The sequence below is a fragment of the Herpailurus yagouaroundi genome, unplaced genomic scaffold (assembly GCF_014898765.1).
Source record: "Herpailurus yagouaroundi ecotype Mexico unplaced genomic scaffold, PumYag 162, whole genome shotgun sequence".
In the NCBI taxonomy this organism is placed as follows: Eukaryota; Metazoa; Chordata; class Mammalia; order Carnivora; family Felidae; genus Herpailurus; species Herpailurus yagouaroundi.
In genome coordinates, this window is record NW_024412403.1 from 53,238,346 (window position 1) to 53,255,045 (window position 16,700).

Here is a 16,700-nt window from a genome sequence, read left to right on the forward strand (position 1 = left end):
AAATTTTTTTTTTTTTTTTTTTTTTTTTTTTTTTTTGAGAGAGAGAGAGAGAGGGAGGGAGGGAGCGCATGTGTCTGTGTGCAGGAGAGGGAAGGGCAAAGGGAGAGAGAATCTTAAACAGACTCCATGTATCATGGAACCCAATGCCAGACTCTGGGCTCTATTTCACTACCTTGAGATCCTGACTTAAGCTGAAATCAAGAATTGGGTGCTTACCTGACTGAGCCACCCAAGTACCCCTGTTTAGTTTCTTATTCAACAGCTGAGATAGATGAAACCACAGGTGAAAAGATTACCTAAAATTCAATAGCACATTAGCCAGTTTTTTGAGATAACAACGTCCTTAGTTTCATTTACCCCTAAACTCATAGATTCAAGGCTTGGAGCTATACAGGACCATAAAATTATTTAGGTACTTGCCTAAGTGTCACAGTGTTGGCCAATCCAAGATAAAAACTCATATAACTTAACGTGAAACTAATATAACACTGTATGTTAACTAACTGTAATTAAAATAAAAATTAAAAAAAAAACTCATGGAAATGAACTATTCAGCATTTATAAACAGCATTCAATAGATATTTATTGAGTGCTCAAATGTGCAAAATATTCTGCTTGGTGCTGGGGATATTGCAACAAACTAGTTACTAGACAGTCAAGGTCTTATCATTACAGGAAATTATCTTCTCTCTGGAAAATAGATATCAATCAATGAATGATATAATTTGCTAGAAGTTTTGCTAAGTACTACAAGGACAAATAAATAGCATTTTACATCAGAGTGGCCAGATGTGACCCAGGCTGTAGGAAAATATTAGAAAGGTTCTTTCAGGAAGTGATATCTGAGGTATATGCTGAGGAATAATCAAGCAGAAGATATGGGCTGGGAGAATGGCATGAGTTAAGATGCCAACATGGGGGGTGCCTGGGTGGCTCAGTCGGTTAGGCAGCCGAGTTCGGCTCAGGTCATGATCTCGCGGTCAGTGAGTTCGAGCCCCGTGTCAAGCTCTGTGCTGACAGCTCAGAGCCTGGAGCCTGTTTCAGATTCTGTGTCTCCCTCTCTCTGACCCTCCCCCATTCATGCTCTGTCTCTCTCTGTCTCAAAAATAAATAAACGTTTAAAAAAAATTAAAAAAAAAAAAGATGCCAACATGGAAGGAACATGACTTCTAATTCCTGGAGGTCACCAGGAATTCATTCCTGTAATTTCCCTAATTTACTCACCAGTTGTGGGGTTTAAAGAGGATCTATTTGATCTTATTCAAATACTCACATACAGTAATACTTGCATATATACTTTTTCCCTTTAAAAAAATCAAGTGGGAACATACTATACATACCATTTTGTGCCTTTCCTTTTTTTGCTTAATAGCACATTTTGGAAATTAAGAGATTATCCCATATCAGCACATATAGCTCTACCTTATTTTTAAAGATGTATTGGATTTTATTGTACACACCATAATTAATTTAAGCATTTCCCTAGTTCTTGAAAATGTAGACTGTTTCCAGTATTTTTTGTTATAAACATGACTATAGTGAACATCCTAATACATGTCTTATTCATATGCACTGTTACGTTGGTAGGAAATGTCCTGGATGTGAAATTGCTGAGTCAAAGAATATGTGCATTTTTCACTTAGAAAGAAATTCTAAAATTACAGTTCAGAAGTATATACTGTATTGTATATATTTGGAAGCTGCTAAGAGAGAAGATCTTAAAAATTCTCATCATGAAAAAAAGTGTTAACTGTGTGGTGGTAGGATAGTAAGTAAACTTGTGATAATCATTTTGCAATATATACATATATTATATCACTATGTTATATACCAAAATAATACAATGTTATATGTCAATTATTTCTCAATTAAAAAAGAGTGTGTATCTTTAAAATCTCAACAAGAGTGTATGAGGATGCCCCTTCCTCATATTAATAGTACAGAGTTATGGGGAAAGTATAATTTAAAAGAAAACAGGATAATAGGTTGATTCTTATTTAGTTAAAACTATGGGAAAAGTGAGAATTATAGGAGTAATAGGCACACACATGCTCACGTGTAAGGTAAAACTATAGATTGATCGGTGCTTAGCTTTATGATGCACGTGTTGGGACCAACCTTGGGTGAAAGACGTGCATTTATTTGAATTATTACCATTGCTCTTTCCACATGGCTTTCCATAAAGATGGCTAACTTTGAGAAGATAAACTATGTAAGTCATATTTTCTTTCATTTTGGAAGATTCATACTCTATAGGGTCAGATTAACTAAAACAGTGGATTAAGAGACAACAACATGTGAACCTTAAGGATAGTTGATATTGGGGCACCTGGGTGGCTCAGTCGGTTGAGTTTTTGACTTCAGCTCCAGTCATGATCTCAAGGTTCATGAGTTTGAGCCCTGCATCAGACTCACTGTTGTCAGCCTGTCAACGCAGGGCCCACTTTGGATCCTCTGTCTCTGCTCTCTCTGCCCCTCCTCCGCTTGCACATGCTCTCTCTCGAAAAATTAAAAAATAAATAAATAAAACTTAATTAAAAAAAAGAATAGTTGATATTATTTTATGTTACACAGATGGTTTCCAAATATTTGTGTTAGTTCATTGTAGGTACAATATACATTGTGTAGGTGGACTAATGCCATTTTGTAAGCCCTGTATAATAGGTCTTACTAAACAGATTTCACTTATTTTTAAGTAAGTCATATTTTGAACAATTATTCCAACAAGTTTAACAGTCTCATCAAAATTGTTTACTAGTGGATAAAACGTATCATCTTCTGTAAATTTATAAAAAACATCAGTGCCATTAAATATATTTTACCCTGTAATTTTTAGATCTCTTATGGAAGGGAGTAAAACATTCCGACTTCTATAGAAAAACTATAACAATATGTTTGTGAAGAGTTTTCAATAAGTATGTAATGAAGATATATTTTTTAAACAAGGCAACAAATATTCATAGTGGAGTTAATATGCACAAACTATAATTTCATAAATAAAGCAGTTTCTGCCTAGTATTTAGTTTTAAATGTTTCAGCTTGTGGCATTTGTACTTCATTCTGCAAGCATTTTCTCTACCTGGTGATAGGTATGACACTTTCTAAGAAAAATGCTTATGTCAGTTATAAGCATAGGTTTTATATTTTTGCAGAGATCGGCATGACTCTAAATATGAATAATGCTTTTGCTATCAGATCTGAGAGTAAAACGCAATATGTATTTGGATTTACCCTGTTGGATTAATCCTTTACTCTACCCAACCCCAGTGGATGGTAATCTAGTTCTCAAATAGAAATTTTCTTTAGGAAATGACTGTTTTAGTATGAAATAAAATTGCTTTTCTTATCATAGTAGAATGACAAATAAGTATCTGTTTATTAAAACAAAACCTGCATCTGCTTAGCTGTTTTTCTCTTTGCTGATAAGAAATATGTCTCCTTTCTAAAATAAATGATAAAACAGTAAAACAAAAGAGTAGAGTTTCAGGGTATGGTTTAGAGGTTATCATTTTTTGGGATTTATCTAAAATGTTTAGTTAGAAAGGATGTGAACAGCCTGAATAGTGATTTTATTGTAGATAGTATGGTTATACCTCTATGATATTTTACAAAAGTAATTGTGTGCTTAATTTTTGTGGACTGTCAATGCTTACAGATTTCACAGACTGTAAATACATAACCTAGAAATGCATCAGAGTTCAAGGGCGTGGGTGATGGATCAGAACATTAGTTTAATATTCTAGCTCTTGTCTCTGTTTTCTGATTTGTAATATGAGGGTAACAGTATTTCCAAGTTCATTTGATATGGATGTTCCAATAAGGTAATGAGTGTATAGCATTTCTCAGTGCCTGACATATAGTGGACTCTCAACAAATTATAAAAAAAAATTTTTTTAATGTTTATTTATTTTTGAGACAGAGGGAGACAGAGCATGAACGGGGGAGGGTCAGAGAGAGAGGGAGACACAGAATCTGAAACAGGCTCCAGGCTCTGAGCAGTCAGCACAGAGCCCGACGCGGGGCTTGAACTCATGGACAGCGAGATCATGACCTGAGCCGAAGTCGGACACTCAACCGACTGAGCCACCCAGGCGCCCCTCTCAACAATTTATAATTGTTATGAATCACATTTTTTAGTAGTCATTTAACTGTAATATCAGTTTATTCATATCAGAAAATACCTCATTTTACTGATTGGAAGATCAATTTCAGTTCCATCTAAGGACATTTTGGGGGGTTTCCATAACAAAGTTGGACTTCATATTCTTATTAGAATGTTTCATCGTCCCACTATCTGTCAAGCAATTTCAGTTTTAGCAACTAAAGGAAAACAAAAGAAAAACACATAACTGAAAATTACAATCTTAAATGTGATTTCCTGCAAGCAAAAGCTGTTAAAAAAAAAAATACATGTTCTAAAATTATAAGGACTTTGTAATTTACAATATTATCCTTAGAAATTTATATTGCATATGGTTTCTATAATTTGAAAGATATTAGACCTTAGAAAGAGAAAAAATTTACTATTATTATAATGGAATCATTTTGATGATAAAATTATGATTTTAAATACAAGGCACATTTTCTCAACTGTAATTCAATAGAGGGAGCTCCACTACTTTCCTTTTATGAGCACTGTAGGGTGCTTCTATTTATTATGATTTTCTGGTGATGTTTAATTTAATAATGAAATTATTAAGAATTTATAATTTTAATGTTAACTATTTTAGAAATTGAGTAATATCCTCTTATTAGTGAGATTCAAAAATGATTCTACAAATAATATATACTCTAAAATCCTAGTTTTTAATTCTCTGTATCCGTTGGATAATAAATCACTAGAAGAAATCAAAGTAGTTATACCCCCGAAAAGCATACTTCACTCTAATATAGAAGGCATCAAAGGAGAACAAAGTTTATTTCCAATGGTAAAATGCTAAATTTTTCGACACCACTTTTATGGTATCTATTAAATGAAAATAGCTATGTATTTGAATAGGAAACGAAAAATAGCTAGTATTTTTCTCAATTACTCTGCCTAGATTTTTATCCAGATGATTATAGATTTCTACATGGAACTATTCTGCACTCACATCTTTCTCTCTTTTTAATTTTCCCTAATGTCCTCTTGATTTAACAACTCCAACTATATTTTCAATCTAAGTTGATCCATTACCTGTGTGTGACCCTGACAATTTATTTACCTTTTATGACATTCACCTTTGTCATGGAAGTATTGTACCATATGATTTCTAAGATCTTTACAGCCTAAAAATTCTAGGATTCAAAATTATATGTGATTTAGAGAAATATGTTTGAAATGATGGTAAGCAGTAACTTTTATTGGAGCTCCAATTAAGAAAAAAAATTTGAAATGATGATCCCTGTTGATTTTTTTTTTTAATTTTTTTTTTCAACATTTATTTATTTTTGGGACAGAGAGAGACAGAGCATGAACGGTGAAGGGGCAGAGAGAGAGGGAGACACAGAATCGGAAACAGGCTCCAGGCTCTGAGCCATCAGCCCAGAGCCCGACGCGGGGCTCGAACTCACGGACCGCGAGATCGTGACCTGGCTGAAGTCGGACGCTTAACCGACTGTGCCACCCAGGAGCCCCTGTTGATTTTTTATTCAAAATGGGAACTATTTTTTTGAGTTTTGCAGAAAATTGCATAATTCCACACATTAGATCTCTTAATTTATTACTAAAATGCTGTCAGTTAAAGAAATGGCCCAGTTCTCTGGCGTATTTAAGACTAGCCAACACAGAGACAACTTTTAAACATTTCTTATTGAAATAAGACACACTGTTAAGAGGGTAGCCTGGGGATTGAGGCCTGTAGCTTACTCATTATAATTTTAAGCATTCTTTAAAGTAAGTAATTGTTTTATTGTGCTTACTTGCCATTATAGATTAGAGTTTGAGAATGTGACTTCTGGAGCCAAATTGTGTGGTTTTGAAACTCATATCTCTACTCTCCACCAAAGAGCCAGGTGACATTGAATGGCTTAACCCTTTTCCTGTTCTAACCAGTGCAGTAGGGATAAGCTCATTCATCAGTGTGATTGTCAAATAATAAACTCTTCAATCTCTTCTCTCCTCTGCCTCCAAAATGATATAAGATGAATAGAATCCTGTAACTGCTCTGCTTAAAATAATTCAGTGGCTCCCCATTAGAGTAAGGATAAAATATAAACTCCTTAGCATAGCATTTAGGGTTCTAGTTACGTTTTGTAACACAAGTCTTTCTTGGAATTCCATGCTCCCACCATACTTCTAAATGTATCATTGCCTTCTTGTTCCCTGTCCCTTTTTAAATCCAAGAACGCTACTGTTATGCCCTCTCCCATCACCCTTTCTTTGCCTGAATAACTAGTATCCTCATCTTTCAGAACACAGTTTAGATGCCATCTCCTCTAAAAATTCTTCCTCGGTCTCTCTAAAGTGCTCTGTAGTTTTAAAGCTCATTTCATTTATTGCCTATTTATTCTTGTCATTCTTCCCTTAGAGGTTTTGAGATCCTGCAAGCAGGGTCTATGTCTTCTTAGTATTTTTTCAACTCCTTGTCTCTTGATATATAATGTATGTCCAGCACATATATGATGATTGAATAAATGGATTAATAAAAATTAGAAAACTTGATTATTAATGAGGCCGATTTATAATTGGTAAATATATTCACATATGAATAGGAAATATTTATATTGAGATAAATTTTTAGTCGTTTTCATAAATTTAATTAGCAAGTAAGTCTCCTGAGTTCTTAAAAAACAAACCCACAAAAACGGTATTTGCCATATTCTACCCAAGCTGTACAAATGAAGTATAAATAGAAATGGAATTGAGTTAGTATCCATCTGAAGATATTCCATGTTCATGTATTGGATGAACCAATATTGTTAAAATGTCTGTACCACCCAAAGCAATCTACAGATATAATGCAATCTCTATCAAAATACCAACAACATTTTTCACAGAACTAGAACAAATAATACTAAAATTTGTGTGGAACCACAAAAGATCCTGAAAAGCCAAAGCACTCTTGAGAAAGAAGAATAAAACTTGAGGTATCACAACCCCAGATTTCAAGATATACTATGAGCTATAGTAATCAAAGCATTCTGGTATTAGCACAAAAATATAGATCAATGGAACAGAATACAGAGCCCAGAAATCAGTCTGTCTGTCTATCTATCTATCTATCTATCTATCTATCTATCTATCTATTGTCAATTAATCTACAACAAAGGAGGCAAGAATATACAATGGTAAAAAGGTAGTTTCTTCAACAAATGGTGCTGGGAACCTGGACAGCTATCATAAAACCTGGACAGTTTTATGATAAAGGATGTGATCACAGGAAAAGTGAGTATTCTGTAACTGGAGAGCACAAGAGATATTTAAGAGGACAACTTGTCCTGCTGAGGGAGGTAGAGGAGGGAATGAGAGGACCTCTCTACAGAGAGAAGAGAAAGAAGACCTGGAAACAAGCATGAAAAGGAAATTGCTATTAAAAAAAAAAAAAGATACTTCCACATTATATATGTGGAACAGTAGCATTATACTATAAAATAATTTTTTTTGCTTTGTTGAGACACCTAGTTGATAATACATTCTGGTAATTCTAAATTTGAATCTCTCCTGTTAGTAACAATCACTTAATTTATTTTCTTGAAGTGAGAAGAACAAGGGCTGTCCAGAAACTTCTTACAGAGAAATTCTGATGCAAGGCTCTCTTGAAATCCTGAGAATTGTTGACCAAATTTAGCAATGCTTTTCAAATTTGACACTGTGAATTATGGTTCTTTATCAAAATTTAGGTATCTGAATGGCATTAGTTTGCTAAAATTCTAGAGGTAAACTAAAGTTAAGTAATGCTAGGGAATATCATTTAATAATACAATTAGGTAAATATACAATGTACCTATTAGTTTCCAACTGAGCATATATCTGGCATATACTCAGATCTGTGGGGAAAGCTAGAGGCTTGTCTATACAGGTTCATGCCTGAGCCAATGAGAATGTAGTAAGACTGTTTTTGAAACTCCTCCCCCACAGATGGATGGAGCATATATTATTAATATACTACTGAGTGATCACTCTAAACCCAGTGTGCCTGAGGTTCTCCTTCCTTTTACCCAAAGAGTGGGGTTAGGGCTAGAATACAGGCGTTACTTCTCAAGTTTGTAGAGGAAGTTAAAATTAGAGAAATGAGTTTGAGAGAGATAAGTGGTGATTACTCAAATTCTAGAAAGGGAAGTCTGATGAGTGAACAAATTTGAAGGAATAAGAAAAGGATGTTAGAAAAGCAGAATTAGGAAGACAAAAATGAGCCAGTGAGATGTCTGGTTAGAACAAGTGCCTGTATATCTGTGTGGAATCAACTGCACAATGCTTCATGCATGGACCAACTGAATAGAACTATTCGAGGCCGGAATAAACTGGAGATTTGGTTATAGTTTCAGGTTTTTTTCCATTGGCTTATTCACAAATAGAGCCCAATGAAATCCATTTTCATTGGCTATGAACATTACTCCCCATGCTTAGATTTGGGAAGACATTCCCTCACTCCCTACCTTCTTACCCCTTTCCCCATATTCCCTACCCCTAGATATTGACTATTTCCTGACAGCTTAGACTTGACCTGCTTATCATATTGAAGTCAATATATACAGTTTATATTTATATTTACTTGGTTTCTTAGTGAGTTGTGGATTTTTTTCTTTAAAAAATTAAATTCATGTGGAAAGGGATGTTATATTGTTTCCTATTGAGTTAGGCACATATATGAGAAGCATGTCTGCTTGGACACAAAGCTCTAACTCAGGAACTACTAAATAATTACTATTATTTTATTCCTTCTTCAAGCAGTCTCCAATGTTTAGAATGCTATTCTTCTGAACTTAATCCTTTAATGTGAAAACAAACATCAAAGGTACTATGAGCAAGTCACCCAGTAAAAATGACTTTCACAATAGTTTTGATCTCAAATCTCACTCTGGTTAATACCATATTAAGTGTTAATGATATTTCAAACTGACTCCTCTTTTTACACCAGGTCATTTTTTAAATAGAAATTTAAGGATTTCTCCATAAAAGAAATAGAGTAGCAGAGGAGTAATTACATTTCAACAGCGGTATTTAGTAGTCAAACAGGCTGAGCTTCCAAATGAGTTTGCTATAGGAATGGCAGGCGGAAATAAAAATAAAATAGTCCTCTCCACCCACAAAAAGAAAAAAAAATAAAACAAACAAACCAAGAAACCATCAAACAAAACCCAGAAACACTTCAAGCATAAGATCATCTTTTACTTTACTTTTTTGCTGGTTATTTACTTTGCCTTCTGGAAATATTGCATAATCTATTAGCTTTTTCTGTTTAGATGTTGCTGGGTACAAAATGTACTAATAACTTTTAAAAAATAAACATTGATTCTCACGACATAAGCAGTGAGGAATTTTTAACCACATAACTACATTGTTGAATATATTGAATATATTGAATATGTTGAATATATTGCTTCACAAATAACGAAGTAAAATGAAAAAGAAGTTAAGAAAACAGGCCCCATTCAAATAGTCCATATACTCCACTAACTTTATTATTTTGCGGCTTAAACTAGGAAACATTTAATAGTGAGTGTTGGTATATTATTAATGAATCAATAGCAGTAACCAGGACCAGGAACTTGCCTTCCCAGTGGCCTGAATGCCAGTGGTCACTGAGGAGGTGGATGACTGGAGACGGAGTATCAGCCCCAGGTTTCAGTTCTGCCTTTGTCAGCAGCCCTGAGATTTTGGTTAGTTACTTCTTATTTCTGTTTTCTGTTTCTTTGCTTATTCAATGACGATCTTAGGCTAGAACTGAGTGGGCGTCCTTCCATGTGATTATGAGCATTGTGTGATTTTATTCCACTGCCAAATAAGAATGATCTTTGCATTGTGTCTTTTTGTATGATTTATACTTCTTTTGTTCTCTTCAGTATGCTCAGTTAAGAGCTAGCCATGTAACATTTCCCAGATTGAGATTCCTAGTCACAGTGGTCCATTAATGAAATAATTGAGCCATAGAAATAAATGCAATGTAGGCAAGTGTTAACAGAGTGTAAAATTATGACAAAGAAGGATACAACTTCTACTTTACTCAACACTGAACAAACTTCATGGGAGTACAGTATTATATTCCATTTCAGTCTCTCTATTTTAAACAAAGAGAAGTTGGATTTGGTTTAAGAGAAAAACAAAACAGGTGCTGTGAGGAAGGGTTAAGGTCAAGAAGGAAGGGGAGAAGTGAATTAATAGCTGTGATGAGAACATTGATCCTTGAGTCCCTGTCTCCATAGACAGCTGTTTCATAACAATAATGACAAAATAGGACTCAACTGCTGAAGAAAAATCCTTGACTTTGAATTTGCTACTTTTGGACAAGACTCAGAAACTGCTATCTCTGATAGTGTCATAAAATGTTACAGCCACTTGTTGGTCTGGGGTATTTTATATGTATTCCATACTCCAGTCAGAGATTTTCTGATGTCTCTTTCAATTTAGAGATGAGTACAAAAGGATAATAAATGTGTTGAGAAGTGCTTCGTTTTTCTTATCTATAAAGTGATAGGAAGAAATTATAACTTACTTGGCTCAAGTGTTCTATGATCCTTTGAGTGTTGGGATGTTGGATCTAAACCTTAGCTTAATATTTTATTATAGAAATATTCTTCTAGGATACCTGTTTTAGTTTAAGAAATCAATCTTTTCTTTATTCTTCTTTTAAAATATAAAATGGGCATATTTTGAACTTAGTAACTGGATTCCAAATGGTTCTAACCACACCCTGAGGATCTTTTGCCCTTGAGGGCTCAAAGCCCTGAGAATTTATAGTCAAGATTTAGAGACTATGAACTGAGTGGCTATAAAGATTTTGTGAAAGAATAGAGGAAGATTGAATAACTGAAATAAGTTATTTAAGTGCACAAGTTATATAATATATCTATGTCAGTTTCCTTATCTGTAAAATGAAAGGAATAATGGTAATTATATCAGAGGTTTGTTGAAAGAACTAAGATAATCTTTGTAAAGTGATTAGCAAAATGAATGGGAAGTAACAGGCTTTGGAAATGTTAACTATTATTATTAATATTGCCAATATTGTCAGCATCTTAAACTGAACATTTTAATATATTGTACCTTCCAACAGAAAGTTCAAATATGACACACTTCAAATGTAATAGAAAAGATGAAAAAATTTCCATGTAAAGTGGAAAATTATCCCACTACAGTTTTCTCTATTCTTATTTATTAAAAATACAAGGTTGAATAGTAAGGAGTGAAAGAACAATGTGTATCGTGTGCTCATTTGCATGAAAATGTATTTAAATAGACATAACCATTAAACATGCCTGGGTATACGTTGATATTTTCTCTTGAAAAATATACAAGAATCTTTAATATGGCTATCTGTGAAAGGAAGAACTGGGGATAGGAGATAGGAAGGAAGCCCTTTTTAAAACTTCGTGCCATTTTTTATTAAGTTTATTTATTTATTTTGAGAGAGAGAGAGAGAGAGAGAGAGAGAGAGAGAGAGAGAGAGAACACATGGGGAAGGGGCAGAGAGAGAAAAAGAGAGAGAATCCCAATCAGGCTATACACCACCAGCACAGAGCCTGACGTGGGGCTCAAGCTCACAAACCACGAGATCATGACCTGAGCCAAAGTCAGATGCTTAACCTACTGAGCCACCCAGGTACCTTCAAAACTACATACTCTTTTTTAACTAGATCACTCTTTTCGTGATGTGACTATTTATAATGTGTGTATTATTTTTTTTTTTCAACGTTTATTTATTTTTGCGACAGAGAGAGACAGAGCATGAACGGGGGAGGGGCAGAGAGAGAGGGAGACACAGAATCGGAAACAGGCTCCAGGCTCTGAGCCATCAGCCCAGAGCCCGACGCGGGGCTCGAACTCACGGACCGCGAGATCGTGACCTGGCTGAAGGCGGACGCTTAACCGACTGCGCCACCCAGGCACCCCTAATGTGTGTATTATTTTTAAATAAACTACCAGGGTGAAGATAATGGTAACAATGATGCTACTACCAAAACTGTAGAAGAGACATGCTTCCCAAGTAGTAATTTACTTATTTTGAATGAAGAAATTAGGATATTTAATTGTACATAGTGCTATCCATGATTATGAAATTTTAGAGTACCAATTTTACTCATTTTTATATATTTCATGCTTTTCTTTCCTTTGGCACATGAAAGTTTTGTGATTTATTATAGTATGCCTATAAACATACTGGAATTAAAATGATCTGTCATGTTTATTAGCATTTAAAGAAACATCAGTCCATATTTAAATTTAAACCGCATTTAAGATGAGATTGCAGAGTTTGCTTGCTGATTGGTGTTTTGAAGTGATTTGCAAATGTAAAATTGTAAGCCTGTTTGGTGACTTGTGAAAGATTGCTCAAACATATAGTTAGCAGATTTACACCTGTGATAACAAGCTAGTGAGTATGAGAAGAAGACATACAATGAGAGGAATTCACATTTTGTATCAGTAATAATTTTTTTAACACCAAAGGTTGTTGAACCTTGTTTAATGGAATGGATTATTTTAGCAGCTGGTGGCATAGTAGTCCCAGAGAAATGTTTCCAAAATTCATGTGATCCCAATAATGAGGACATGCTCAACTTCATTTGTGGAATGGTGTATATTTATACTTACTCTTGGAATTCACAGTACAAATAAGCTTTGCTAATTCCTGATGTAAAGAAATTTGTTTAACACTGTTTAATCTGATATCTAATTGGAGATACTTGGAGAACCACTGCGTAGGAAACATTACTATAGTTATGTCTACAAATAAAATATATCATATAGAAATATTACACAAATGAAACATATTATCCAGATTTAGGATTATTTAATTTCTGGCATCTTCTAGAACTATATTTCTGCATTATAAGTAAAAATACAATAGAACAAAAGAAACCTGTTCATTTCTATGAGTCTGCATGTAAGATTTTTGCATGATTTGGAATTTATATCATCCAAATTTAAATTTTAAGCTTACCCAAATATGGGCAATTTTGAATTTGAGGAAGTAGCCAATAATAATTGTATTATTATTTTTTGCCTGATGTATTGAATGCTTAATACCTCGTAAATGGATGCTGGAGGCCTCAGAGATTCTCAAGGATATAACGTCACTACACAGAATATAGAAAAATTTTGTGGCTTTCTGTTGTGTTGCCAAACTATTTTTCTCAGTCAGGAAACATTTCAAAACATAGATATCTATAAGTAAAACATTTTTGTTATTCTAATTAAGGAACTGCCTGGAGAAGTGGAACAATATTAGATCTTTTCTCTCCATTAGAAGTTCAGGGGAGGAATTTAACAGAGTTAAATTCTGCGAGACAGACTTAACCCTCCTAGAAATCTTTGCGGCATTGAGGTTGATTCTTTTTGAGGCAGATTCATAAAAAATATGTTCATAACTCACCTGATTTAAAAACACACCAATTGACCACCATCTCCCTATAGCTATTAACTCTGGCATTTTTCAGAAAGATCACACATAAAATGATTCTTTTATATTCTGGCAGTCCAGGGGCACCTGGGTCACTTAGTCGGTCAAGCATCTGACTCTTCGTTTCTGCTCAGGTCATGATCTCAAGGTTCATGGGTTTAAGCCCCACATCAGCTGACAGTGCAGAGCCTTCTTGGGATTCTCTCTCTCTCCCTCTTTTTCTAACCACCCCCCCAACCCATCATGCTCTCTCCCTCTCTCTCTCTCTCTCTCTCTCTCAAAATAAATGAATAAACTTAAAAAAAATATATATAAATAGGTTCTGGCAGTCTGAGTAATGGTATCTTACTTTTAGATTGTATTCTGGCATTTACAAATCCAAACTGTTCTGATATCTTTGTCCTCCTTTGTATCTGAGATTTAGTTTACAGCTAGTTGAGAGCTAATTTGAAAGAGATTAGACTTTAAAATATATGTAAACATGTTTTAAAAGAAACAACTGAGAGAATAAGATAGTATAATTAAGACAGGAAGAGAAAGTTTTTACTGTTGCTGTTTGTTTGTTTTAAATTTAAAAATATAATGAACACCTGCCTGTAAGTAATCAACAATTCCAGAGTATTTAAACTGACCTCACTGTCCAGCCTATTTAAGTAAAAGTGCTTTAAATTTTTGAACTGGGATGAATAGTTTATGAAGGGCACTATGAATCCCCTCAGATTGCAATAGTAGTCCAGCAGCTACAGGAGCAAACGAAAAGGCTTTGTGTGTTTTCACAGTATAGTTCTAAGCTCATTTCCCCAAGAATGCCACATCAATAGCCCAGGTACGATGGCACTTTCACTAAGTGTGGTAACAGCCTGCAAAACACCTAAAACTGGAAGAATTGAAAGTAATCCTTAGATAATTGAACTCACTAAGAAAGTACAGAATAGTTTGGTGCAGAGGTTGATCATGCATTCTCCTTCTACCTCCCCATGTGCGCCCATAATACAGGACTCACTACCTATCTGTGTCTCTGTCTGAGATGTCAGTACCTAAACTGGATGTGTGAGGAAGGGGAAGCATAGACATCTTGAAACAGTTCTAGTTTCTTGCTGCTGACACACACAGTCATGGTCAGGAAGCCACTGCTCTCACTCACAGATGCCTAGGCTTTTCTCAATGCCTGATTTCATCTTCAAGAAGCCCATAGAACATTTTCTGCTTCTTTGCTGCTATTTACATTTACTAAGACCTCAGAGATTTTCTTCGACTCCTTCAACCTAGGCAGACTTTGTAAAAGCTGACCTTTGTGCCAGAGGATTTTTAAAAAAAATTATCACTTTGGGGCACTTGGGTGGCTCAGTCAGTTAAGCGTCTTTGGCTCAGGGTTTGTGGGTTCCAGCCCTGCATCGGGCTCTGTGCTGACAGCTCAGAGCCTGGAGCCTGCTTCAGATTCTGTGCCTCCTTCTCTCTCTGCCCTCCTCTGCTCGCATTTTTTTCTCCCTGTCTCTCAAAAATAAATAAATGTTTAAAAATAATTTTTTTTAGATTATCACTTTTTTTTTCTCCTTTGCTTTTCCCTATAGAGAACGAATGGATAGTTACCAGAAGGGAGGTAGGTGGGGGGATGAGTTAAATAGGTATTGGGGATTAAGGAGTGCATTTGTTGTGATGAGCACCGGATGTTGTATGGAAGTCTTGAGTCACTATTATTCACCTGAAATTGATATTATACTGTATGTTAACTAACTGGAATTTTAATAAAAACTTAAAAAGCAGTTATTAAAAATGCAAGACATGAAACATATTCCACAAAGTACTCCTGAAAGTTATTTTCCTTATTTCAGAGTTACATTGAGTATATTTAAAACTATGCAGCTCTATGCCCTCCTAGAACTCATGCATTCATTGTCATGAACATTTATTTAGTTTGGGAAGTGATTTTTTTTTTCCATTTAAGATTAATTGCACCCATACAGAAAGTGTGGCAAGCCAATGATTATATTTTGGAAAATTAGTAATTCATTAGCTTACAGAAATTGCCTTTGCCTTTTCTGAGTTCATTATAGTGGACTGATGCGGTTTTGTTCTGTGTTGTTGTCCTTTCCAGTAATGTGGAATGTAGAAGTAGTTTTATAACTGGTGAAAACAATGCAGAGTAAGTAATAATGACCACGGTTTACATAGAGTTGTTCATAATATTATAATTGGAAGCATAGTAAATAAAGCATGCGTCTCATGCCACAAATGTTATACCCAAAGCTTATACCTTTATCAAGTGACCCTCCTGCCAATTTATTGACAAAGGATTTGTGCTATTAAAATTTTTTCATGTTTACTTTGGCCTCTTTGCACCTTTGCATTAAAAAATATGGTTAGTAGGGTGTCTGGGTGGCTTAGTCGGTTAAGATCCTGACTTGATTTGGGCTCAGGTCACGATCTTATGGTTCATGAGTTCAAGCCTCACGTCAGTCTCCACGCTAACAGTGGAGAGCCTGCTTGGGATTCTCTCTGTCTGTCTGTCTCTCTCTCTTTCTCTGTCTCTGCCCTTCCCCCACTTGTGCATGTGCTCTCTATCTCTCTGTCACAAAATAAATAAATAAACAAAAAAATATAGTTAGTGGTCACAAAGAAGTATGATTTTACATTTTAGGTTGAATAATATTCAACAGAACTTTTTTAGAATGATGTTCCATACATTGTCATCCCAATCCTATATAGTAAAATAAATATCTAGAAACTTTTGTCCGTGGAGAATATACAGAAATTTAGAAATCTAGAGCAACAATTAGGCCCCACTTTGCACATGCAGATATTCTTTCTCACTAAATTTTTCTGTTTATACTGATGTGATACATTTTTTTTATGTATGATTTCAAGTGGCTTTTCCACATTAGCTTTCTAGTTAGATTATTTTCTCTGGAAATATGCTTTTCTCTTATTAAGTTAAAAGCAAGTAAAAGCAAGTCACTAGATGTGACTCATGATTCTGGCACCTGTGTTATTTAGGGTATTTTATGGCAGTGACCTACAGGATCTAGTCTACAGGATCTAAGCCTAAGCAAAAAAATGGGGAATGTATAATAATATATTTTATATACTAATTTGTTTTATATAATGATATATATTTAATATAATATAATATAATATAATATAATATAATATAATATAATATAA

At 34.6% G+C, this 16,700-nt stretch overlaps 1 protein-coding gene across 2 annotated transcripts in view; it reads left to right on the top strand.

The window, feature by feature from the left end:
* ALCAM (activated leukocyte cell adhesion molecule) overlaps nt 1-16,700 on the top strand; it is a 217,070-nt gene that overhangs the window by 8,676 nt on the left and 191,694 nt on the right. The gene's annotated exons all lie outside the window — the stretch shown is intronic.